Source organism: Mytilus edulis, chromosome 12 (assembly GCF_963676685.1).
Source record: "Mytilus edulis chromosome 12, xbMytEdul2.2, whole genome shotgun sequence".
NCBI lineage: Eukaryota > Metazoa > Mollusca > Bivalvia > Mytilida > Mytilidae > Mytilus > Mytilus edulis.
The window spans coordinates 4,155,781-4,168,382 of NC_092355.1; positions in this window are offsets into that span (position 1 = coordinate 4,155,781).

Genomic DNA, 12,602 nt, shown 5'->3' on the forward strand with positions numbered 1-12,602 from the left:
GTTTAACTAATATTAACTTTTTCAGTAAGTTAACAGAAACAGAATTTTAATCTTTATTAAATCATTTATTTTGAAGAATCACAATTTATATTTTCCTAATCATCATTACAGATCTTGAAATATACATGCACCCGTTCCATGTCATCTTTCTAAAAGACCTGTTAAGGTATACATGCTAACATTGACTATAATACTACCATGGTCCTTGATAAGAAGAGGAACAATGTCTGCTGTGTGGGTCAGTGTCCTGATCTTTTGCGCTGAACTTATCTCCATTATAATATTTCAATTTATCTCCTGTAAGATAATGACACAATTGTGATTAAAAACAACAACGTTTATACCATAAAACATAAGGAATGATTTAATTCAAACTTTTTTATTTCGAGGTAATAATTCCTGATTATATATATAGAAACGACATTGACGGTCTGTGTTACAGTTACAATCATTAATTCAACATTATATTTTTATGAAAAGACTGCCACTTACGTACTGTTCTTTGTAATACTAAAGATATTATGAAAATGTTAAAGCAATGGTCGACCTGCTGCTTAGCTACGCATACGTAGAAAAAAGGTCCCATCTATTTCTGGTGTTCAACTTTTTAGTTGACTTTTCCAAATGAATATGTGTGTTGTCCCAAAAAATAATAAAAAACTAAACGCTACGCAAAATAGCAACAACAATCACACAATTAATGAGAACGTGCCATGTCTTCGAACGAATCACAGATCTCTTTAATCTAAATATCATGTACACATTTTTGGTAATTGTCTCATATACAATTATACCACTGATGTGACATCTTCATACTGTAAAAGCAGAAGTTTACTTGTACGATTGAATTTTGTTTATTTCGTGGAAAGAATATATCCACGAAATTAGGAACCCAACGGAAATTTAACCTCCATTTAATACCACTTACAAATTTTTCATATAATTGATCAATCTTTTACACTTTAATGATTTTGTAACGGATTAATTGTATCGGTTTGCTTGTTGGTTGAAGACATTGCGTGTTATGTATTATAAAATATTGATGTAAATACTATTCTACCTACGTTTCCTAAATAATCACAGACTGTTAACTTGTACTTAGAAGCAGCGTCTCCAATACTGAAAATTTTGTATACAGCATATTTCTTGTTATTACTTGAATGTGTCAACCATATCTTTTCTCAGTTCGTATTTTTCAATGGCTGTCAGGGTATGCACGTAATGGTTTCCCACAATACACAGAAAGTAGTTGTTAATTTATACACAGACAAAAGAGACAAGTGATAACAATAGTAAATTTAGAACTCTGGGTTGAGGAAACAACTGAAGGCAACACACACACAAACTTTCTGATGGTATCTCAATTCCTGCTATTTTGTGTTCAATTTAGAAACAATGATACTTTTTTTTCATAAAACATATACGTTTGTTGAACAATTACCCATCTTTTTTTTTAATGAAACAAAACAAAATTTTTACAAGTTAATGTACATACCAAACCAGAATTCTCCTTTCACGATGCCGAATCCGTTTTCACATTCTGACCATTTCCGGTTAAAGTCAACTGATCCATCAAATCTTTTCTGAATAACCTAGATAGTAAAGAGTTTACGGAATGTGATGATAAGCGTAAATCAATCATGTTCACGTATTGTATTTAAACTTGCATCATACGAAAGGAGATTGATAGAGTTCTTTGAAATATGAACCGCAATAACAATTTATATAATATTTGAAGTGAATGTTAACTATCTTCTTGAAGGATTAGAAAAACTACTCCGAGACGAAGGATGTTTATAATGCAGGACAACGTGTTATATGCAAAAATAAGGGTTTTCGCAGTTGAATTGGTCAAAACGGCGACCAATGAATTGTATCAGAGTATGCAATACAATGTGTGTCTTGGTATAAAATTGGATATGCTCAGAAATATACTTTTTGAGATTGTAAAGTATCAATTGTTTTCAAAAATCCGAGTTTCCCGTACAAATTGAATGAGAGAGTATATCTTTTTCCTATTTAAAAATCAATCCTTTTAACGTTTCGTTTCAACTTCAAGATTAAAAATAAAAGTATAACCTAAGGCTATCCTCCGCCGTCTGTAGACATATCACAATAGGCCTGAACAGACTTTTTGTCATCTGGATATATTTCGTACACACCACTTTCCAGTGTTTGAAAGTAATTCCTTTTCATCCCTGTGCAGTCTTTGTATCTTCTTTTCTCTTCATATGATTCTGTAAATTAAACAATAACTTGATAAAAATTATGTAAATATAACACAAAAAATCATTTTCGAATGAAAATGAATATTTAAACTTTTGTACATCTTACCTAACATATTACTGTCCCCCTCAATTTTTAGTACTGGATTAGAGAATTAGGTACTGCAACACCTTATGGATTTAACGATAAAATAGATACTGTAGGTAACTTGAGTAGCCCTTTTTGTAGCTCAGTGAATGTGAAGAATTTATTCAATAGGTCTCTTCGTCGGCCGAGGAGCCATGGACATCGTCGCTATAATCCACCTGATATGCATAATGTTGTTATAGATGGACTTGCCGAACATATCAATAAACCTCTTGGAATTCATCACATTCGCTCTAAACTGTACTCACTTCCGCTTTCTAGACTGAACTCTCTATTGAAAGCGTGTGAAGAATGCCACACTACAGATAGTCGATCTACGAAGTATAAAATAGTTGCCATGATGATGTATATTGATAACAATAGATTATTCAGACCCGTTTTTGAACATTCAGAGGAACTGCAAAAACGTTCATTCTTTAATTTGAACTTCACAAACAATGGTATTGATGCTATAAATATAAGTAATATTCTTCACCATAAAAGAGTAAAAAGCAACATTCCTTCTTACTTTAAGGATCAATCTTCTCCTATAATATCCTATTCCTCATCAAACCCTGTTGCATCTAAATATTTTAATCACAAAAAAGTGTTGCAGAATCTAAATATTGATGACCTAAAAGCTAAACCACCTGATTGTGCCTGTTCACATTCCCTTTTCGTGTATAATCCTGCTGGCCATGTAATTTTTGGAGATCTAAACATAGTCAACATCTACAAGTGGAGACAACTTTTGTCCAAGGGTCCGAAATACAGAGAGCCACAGCCAATCAATTGGAAGCAGAACTTCAAACTACTAATGGATTCCGTTGAGGGTTATGCAAAAGACGAGGCAAAATGAGAAAAGATTGAGGTTGAGATCAACAGAATAATCAAAGACGAATCTGTCATATAGCTGAATAACAACAAAGACAATAACAATCAAAACCAAGGAGTAAACAAAGACGCACAAATACCAAGTAAATACAAAACCAAAAAAAAACAACAACAAAAATTCAAAGGACATTTTTTCAATGGAATTCCCTTATACAATTGCAAAATTCTAACTTGTATGAGTGTCGCATCAGATCACATTATATTGACAACAGTGTGTGAAAAAAAAGATGCAAATGTCAACATAGGGGTAAAGCAGGCAATATTTTTCTACACTATTTATCACTATAAACGAACAAATGTGTCAACAAAAAAGCATATTGACACATCACATAATCAAAAATGAAAGACAACACATAAAAAATGACCATAGCACATATGTGTTTTGTATTTGAGATTCCCATTTACTTCTTATTTTTTGCTATGATTTTTGTTAACTTTTTCCATTCCTTTCACATTTTTTTGTTATGTTGTTTTTCTTAATATTTTTATTTATCTCTATGATATTCCTAAATATCGTTTTATCATAATCTGTAGGCTGTATCATTGAAAATGATTGGACTTGTTATTTGAAAATTAATAAAACTCCACTATATTTTTGAGTCCTACATATGTTAACAGTTTGGGTTTTTTTTAAATCAAAGGAGTAAAACTTTAACTTTATAGAATTGGCGAACACCTTTGTAATTGTTTGTTTTAATTTTAGTAACATAATTCTCAGAAAGATCTGGTGTGAACCCAAATGATCTGTAGGTAAACATTATGTTGTGTATAGCTGTATTCTGTTAGTGTTACAAACGTAGAACGGCAAGTCGACTACTTAGTAGTATATATTAACAGTTCGGTACACAGAATCGCTATCAGTATTATTTATCGTATTGACTATCTATTGTAACTTATGTTAAATAAATTACTGGATATTTCTTTTTTTTATTAACCTTCGATTTCAATGTAAAGTTTTTTCTCTTGTAACCAGTATATATAATGCATCTTGTATTTTCTGTTTAGGTATCAACAAAAGGGATGCCAGCCGTCGATATTAGACAAATAAGGCAACAGTAGTATACCGATGATCAAAACTCATAAATCGATAGAAGAAAAAAAACAAATCCGGGTCACAAACCAAAACCGAGGGAAACGCATTAAATATAAGAGAATGACGACACAACATTTACATGTAACACACACAGAAACGAACTAAGCATAAGACAAAATCCGATGAGAATAACAAATATAACATCAAAACTAAATACATGAATTTGGGATAGAAAAGTACCGTCACATGTCTTATAATAATATGAATTCACACCCAAATATAAGAGGAAACAAACAACACAAAAAAAAACACAACGTTAAAATGTAACACACACAGAAACAAAGTATAGTATAAAAAACACCATATTCCTGACTTGGTAAGGGACATATTTTAAAGAAAAAAATGGTGGGTTGAACCCGGTTTTGTGGCATGCCAAACCTCACTCTTTTAAACGCATACATCAACTAATAAATCAATTATTAAGAAAAACAGCTTAAAACTCAAATAAATTACTCATCTAAAAAAATGGTTGACTCTTAGAAACACAATATAAGCGTTCATTAAACAGACTCATATGTGCATAAAATTATAAAACAACAAGTTGAAAAACCTGAAAAGACACAGTTCTCTCACTTATCTTAAAGACCCGTTATATCAATCATTGTTTGTGACTGACTAATTGTCATGTTGCTACTATATTATGCTACTAAACTACAAATGCAGCCAGAGAAAGTATAAGGTCTGATTTATACCTTTTATATTCTGAAAATAACGACAATATAACAAGAAGATATGTTGTCTGTGTTCAAACCCACTCAGCAAATTTGTAATTACCGTATTCAAATTGGATTCACTTTCACTTAAATTTGTGTAACCTTTAGTTATTTCCAGCTGTATATTCTCTTGTTTGTTTCTAAGCTTATGTATTATATTTAACATCTTTTTGTCATATGTTTCCTTTGAATCGTTCAGTTTGGAAGAGTAATCTTCTAACATGGATGTCTTCAATTGTTCTTGCTAATTTTTCACCATGTCCCTAACCTCCTCAGAACATTTAGATTGGATAGCATCATCAATGTAAGCTTTTAATTGTTCGTTTATTGATGTTATGTCAAGTTAAGCTACAAGGGGCTTGTATGTTATTTGATATCAATGGCATTCTTACTTGTTTGCATTCGGAACCGGACTTGGTACATGATTTGCCTTCAATAATATTGACTGTCATCAACAATATTATTATCAATACAAACCTAATTAATTGTCCCGTTACCTTTATTGTAAATGAGTTATATCCTTTCTGTGAATATCAAGTATGGGGGGTACATCATAACATAAAAGTGTTCTGCTAAAAAAATGGAAAAACTTCACAATGTATATAGAATTTAATATGTATGTTCTGCTTATGTCATAAAAAACTTCTATAATAATACTTATCTTTGGTAAATTAACTAGATTCTGACAGTACGACATGTATGACGCAAGCAGACAATGTTTCACCGAGACACTTTTTACTTTTGACACTTTTGGCACTGTTGGCAGTTTTGAAGATTATTGTGATGCAATTATGATGCTTTGAAGATATAACGATGTACGCTATTTTAAGACGATCATTAAGTGTAAACATCTCATGATCGTGCTTTTCAGCAACTAGACATTACGTCTTTGCACTTACGTTTTTGAATGAGTACAGATTGCTATTTATGTCTGCGAAAATTTATGGCATTTATTTGTTTATTTTCTAACGAGATTGTTGTATAAGTCATAATTCTTTTCAAAATGTTATGTCATCCTCTTTTTGTTTATTCGTTGTGTTTGTTGTCACTTCGAGGACTTTCTTTAGTTTCAGGTTAGAAACCGTTTAAATATCACAATCATTGTTTAACATCGTCCTATTCTACAATCAGTTTATTGAATTTTGTTTTTGGGTGGTTAGCCTTTCAAATAATATTTCATACCTTGGTTAATAATCTTGTCCTTATCGTCTTTTAATAAAAAAAATTTATTGTAAATCAACTTCAAATTTTAATATACTTGGTTTTGCCGTTTTATTGTCATATCACATTAGTTATATACTCTCTGTTATTGTTGTATTTAGACATAACTGATTGCGATTTGTGTCTGAGAAAATTTATGGCATTTTTTGTTTATTTTCTAACTAGATTGTTGTATAAGTCAGAACTCTTTTCCAAATGTTATGTCATCCTATTTTTGTTTATTCGTTGTTTTTGTTGTCACTTCGAGGACTTTCTTTAGTTTCAGGTTAGAAACCGTTTAAATATCACAATCATTGTTTTACATCGTCCTATTCTACAATCTGTCTATCCAGATTACAATCATGTAACTCAGTTGATTGATGTTTTTGGGGGGTGGGGGGGAGGGGGTGCCTTTCGAATAGACTCATAATATTTCCTACCTTGGTTAATAACCTTGTACTTATCCGCTTTTAATAAATATCTCATTGCAAAGCAACTTCCTATTTCTATATACTTGGTTTCGCCGGTTAATTGTCATATCATTTTAGTTTTATACAGTCTGTTATTGTTATGTTTAGACATTTTTTTCTAATTATTTTTTTGTCATTGTAATTAACAGCAACATTTATTAAACTTCAGCATGTGCAATTCTTAATGTCGCATTTAAAGTACAAATTGAATGCATCTTTACATATTTATTTTGAGTCTTAAAGTGTTGACCTAAGCACATTTTTCATATTAAAATGTGCACACGATCAACGAATTAATAACTCTATGATATGGACATGATGGAGTGAGTTACGGATTCTCTCAACTCTCAACTAACTGTAGGTCAAAGAAAATCGTGCAATAGCAACGGTTTTAGTGAAATTGTTTACAAAATGTATGTTAGGTATGTAAAAGTAGGTAAAATAAGAAAATCTAAAGCTGATATATTTATTTATTTTGGCATTTATGACATTTATGAGGATAAGAGTGATGCAAGTAATATGATGATTTGAACAGATGGTGTAGATATAACGATACATGATTATAAAACCTAACCATCACCGTCGTTGAACTTCTAATTCGTTTAATAGGCACTGACTTATACTTTAGTCTGAGAAAAAACGGAAACTGGTCTTAACTGGCTTTCAGTATCAGATAGTTCTCTCAGATCCATATTTTGTTTAATGTTTTTTGTGTCGATCTGATGAATCAGGCCTTTGCAATTGATATTTATGGTTTGTTCTTTTGTTGACTGTTACACTGTCTTCTGTAGGGAAATATTTAAGCATTCACAATCATTGTAACCCCGCCGAATGTTTTACATACATCTCCAGACTGAAGGCCTTTTTTATTTTAAGGACTATTCTCATTAGTAAAGGCCATATGATGACTATAGTTGTTTATACTATCGTCCTGTGGACCATTCTGGATATTCATTAAAGAACTTTATGCGTGTATATCTTAGTGAAAAATAGTTGACCGAAGACATTTTGTTTAAAGCGTGAAAGCTCTTCATACCAAAATATGTGACCTAGTGCAACGTTTTTACAATCCAATATTAAGACATATGATACAGAAAATATTCCTTGTTGAATTTTTTTAAAGATTGTAACAGAAAAAAATATTTGAATTAATGAGCAGAGTGTTAACCATTATAATTTACGCCAGAGATTTTTTTTCATTTTTCAGGTAAAAACTATTTGTTCTATTCTTTTCCAAAAACAACATGATTATAAACAGAAACACATATTGTCACCTGTTTTCGCTAAGTAATCCTTAACTAACTGAACTTTCAAACAGTCGTTAAAACAGCGGTTTCATGCGTTAAAATCATATAGTTATCGCTAGCAACAAACGGATAACACATTTCTGTTTTGCAGCTTCAAAATAACATGCTCAAAATAGCACATATTGGATTGCCAAAAGAAAAGACAAACAAATAGGAGCGATAGAGATAGAAAAAGAAGTGTCGGGTCCAGTTTCTCTTGTTGGCACAACACAACGTTACATTGAATTCTTAATACATCATCATTGTTGACAGCAGATTTCCAATGTTAAATTATACTTCATTCGACTTTCCGTGAGTTATATATGATTGTTATTGATGCGTTATTATCTGCCTTTGCAACAACACCGACTGTCATTAATATCAACCTTCAGATAACACAGATGTTGATCTTTTTTTGTTGCATGAAAATATTATCTTTATAATCTGTCGTATGTATTTGAAATTTGTATAGCTACCTTTTCATTATATCAAAGAACATTACAATCTAGATAAATATAAAAAAAAGAAGACGTGGTACGATTGACAATGAGACAAATCTCCGCAAGAAACCAAAATGACACAGGAAATAACAAGTATAGGTCACCGTACGACTTCAACAAGGAGCAAAGCCCAAACCGCATAGTCTGCTATAAAATGACAATGTAAAACAATTCAAACGAGAAAACTAACGGCCTAATATTTATGTACAAAAAAATAACGAAAAACTAGTATGTTACACACAAACAAATGACAACCACTGACTTACAGGCTCCTGTATAATCATGCACACGAGTGTGGTTTGATCAACATTCATATTTGAATAAACAGATCGTATTGGTAATATGATTAAATACATTAGTATGCTATGATTTATTGCATTGATAGATGGTGCAGTCATATCTGCATCATATCTGTATCTTATAAATAACTGTGATTTGACATGAGAGTGCCTTGTGATTATTGTCAGTTAATGATAACTACTATAGTTTATAAGGAATCAGACATGCAATGTATTTATCTTTACATGAAACAACAAACATATACACGTATAATCAGTAACGGTTATTGTTTGTAATTTGTCAAACGAGTCTCTTAAATGCTATAAGTTTGCTTAAATGGTCAATACATGGTTTTATCCTCTCTGTCGTAATGTCATATTGCAAATCTGAGTCAGGAGCCTGTAATTAGGTGGTTGTCGTTTGTTATTGTGTTGCATAGTTGTTTTTTGTTCATTTTTTGTACATGAATTAGGCCGTTAGTTTTTTTTTCTTTAACATTTTTTCATTTCTTACTAAAAATTTAAACGTAAGATCTCAAGAAATCATTCCTCATATTGGTCAACTTCCATATACGACTCCGACGCTTTGTGATACTGTTAAAGTCTGTACGTGGACATTTGTGCGTGTATACAATATAGGTGACACATATACTAGATCAATATAGAACACTCAGGCCGTGTTCACATTGACTTAAACTCGGTGTTGTGTAAGTGTAACTCACACGTAAACTTAACACATTTACGTTCCCATTGATAAAACTGAATGTTTACATGTAGTTTAAAACATGTTTTGTCTACATCACGGTCGACACTCGGCTAACCGAGAGATAGGTCGGTTAATCTATATTGAGTATGCGGCTATATCGGCAGTTGGTCTGTTAATCGGGTTGGTTATACGTCTGTTTAGAGTAAAACGCACAATTTTAATATTAAAATCTATTAAATATACAGATTTTAGGTACATTATAAGAATCAAATCAAAAAAAGAAAAGTGTCTGACAAAATGATATATATCATAGAACATTTTCCAACTGTAAAAACATTTCATAGTCTGCGCAGTTTTCAGTAAAACTAAAAGGCGTCGCGCAAGTATGTAGTATTTATGCTTATACGCATAGCAATTTTTGTAATGAAAGGCGAAAAAAACAATTTTAGATATCATTTAAAGGACACACAATCGTACTTTGGTTCTAAAATATAAATTGAAATTAGTAAATATTTCATAATTGTAATATAACGTGAGTAATACCACGTTTTAGTGAACATTATGGGAATAAAGTCTGTTAATGGGTTGGACAATTGAAATTGTGTCAGTTAAGAGTTATTTAGCCACGACAATAGTTATGGCACCTTTATATTTTCCCTTTGAAAAAGTTAAGAATGAGATGCTCTTGAGTAAAAAAAAATGACAATACGCTGCAACAGTATCTTTCTAGTAAGAACATTTTTATTTTGACTTCCTTTGCATTTTATTAAGGGGTGTGTCACTTCAATATATGGATATGGATTGCCTGCTGGAATATGCATGAATCTATTATTAACGTTTTCTTCAGCCTTAATTTTTGTGTCTGTTCAAAGTAGCACGTTCTCAAATCCGTCCGAAAGTGTCTTTCTAATACAACACAGGGTACATATAACGTGTTGTCGTTCTCATATTCACATGATATTTGTCACTGGACGTTAAACTCTAAATCGTCAACATCATCCGATTGGTTCTTTTCTTCTATTACTGAATCATCTGTTGTTTACAAATCAGTCTAAAGAAGTAAATGGAAAGGAGCGAATGCAGCTACATTTGGTTATCTTAAGTTTTAATTCATTTTATTCCGTTTAGTTCCTTTCTACATAAGTGCAGAGGAGAACTGCAGTTGTCCGCATGTAAACTTTTAGCATTTATTACCAATATGAGTACCTAGCAATCCGTTACTGTTTCAACACCCAGGGGTGTTTCATGTCTTTATTCTCAAACAGTTATTATTTTTTTCTATCTTTTTTTTATTAATGCATCACTTCCTACTGTCCTTATCTATTATTCTATATATTCTGTGTTTCCATCCAGATTCTCGTGTATACAATGAGGGTCCGGATTGGGGGTGTTGTTTATTTCTATATTCTTTAAATTGTCTGTTACTTTTCTCTACAGTTTATTTTATCTTACTCATTATTATTTCTTTATTCTTTATATATTCTAGCATCCCAATATATTTTACTTACTGATGTTTAGTTACATTACGACGTTTATCTCTGATTTATATACTGGTTAATACCAATTTAGATACAAATTAGTGTCATTCATGACAACCTAAACAGAATCCACATGATATATGCGACCATTCTTGGATGAAATCAGTATGTATAGATTATAACATGCCCTTTTCTATATTAGCCCTGGTATCATCCCGAGACTCCCATATCGGCTTCGAGGCTTTAGCCGAGGGCCGATATGGGTCGAGGGATGATACCAGGGCAAATATGGAAAAACATGTTATAATCTATAAGCTATTTATCACATATTTAAGTGACGCAGAAAAGAGGGAAAAAAAGTTCAATTATAACAATTTAATGAAACATAACAGGTAAATCTTAAAACATTATCCGTATCCGTAACAAATATGTGATAAGATATAAATAACACATAGCTGAGAGGGTGATAGAGCAGATTGGGTCCCGAGAAAACATTTTCAACCGCGGCGAAGCCAAGGTTGACAATGTTTTTTCGAGGGATACCGATCTGCTCTATCACCCTCTCAGCTATGTGATATTTGATTTATTATAATGAATGTCCTATCATCATTTTCTTTAACAGATGAGTTTTGTTATAAAGGATTTTCTATGTAGTCACGTACTTGACAGCGTAACGGGTATTTGAAAAATCATCAGAAGTGAAGTAAATAGACAATAGTAGTGCATTGACTTGACATATAAACGATACAAGGATTAGGCCCGAAACGGAAAAAAAGCTCTGCTATCAAGAAAAAAAAGATTTTCAATTGTTGTTATTTTGTTATTGTTATTTATTTTATTTAAATTTTGGGTAAATACCCCTTTCAAAAGGCCTCATATCTGGCTGAGAAATATACATCACAATGAACATGATGAAATGTACATCACCAGTTGAAACCCATCGATGGTGAACGAATGCGTTTAATATCAACAATAAGCATAACACACAATGATTTATAGGTTTTAAACTAAAAATATTAACAAGTGAAATACGTTTTTCCAACAATTGTAAAAGAAATAAGTTTGAGTCGTTCCACGCTTCGTTGTATAGTAAATCAGAGCTTTAAGCATTGTCTATAAAATAACTTGATGTAGATTCAATTCATTGTCGTTTAAAACTGCCGATTTTTGATTGGTCTAGCCGAGCGGGTGACATTCCAAAAAATTGTCACCCGCTCAGCCATGTGATAGAGTAAATTAACACCTTCGTATTAGGCAATCAAAATATGGCATTTTAACATGATGTATAATAATACTTTAATATTACACTTTTTTATATCAGTTTTCAATATTCATGGCCTAAATTCATTGTTCATGTCAGTGTTTCCGTATATATTATGTTTCATTGCTCATGTGTTGTTTCCGTATATTTTAGCCACTCGTCTTGAGCCTACCCATTTGATCCGATAACACCCCATACAGCAATAAAATTATACTTTTATTGCCATTCATAACTCTTAACAGACAAATGAACAGACCGGGTTTTATACATCCGACCCATTAACAGACCAGGTTTTAAATAAAGATTGATTTATGTCACCAAAATACAGATTTTTGTGTAGATTTTTCACACAATGATATCAATTTGGTTGA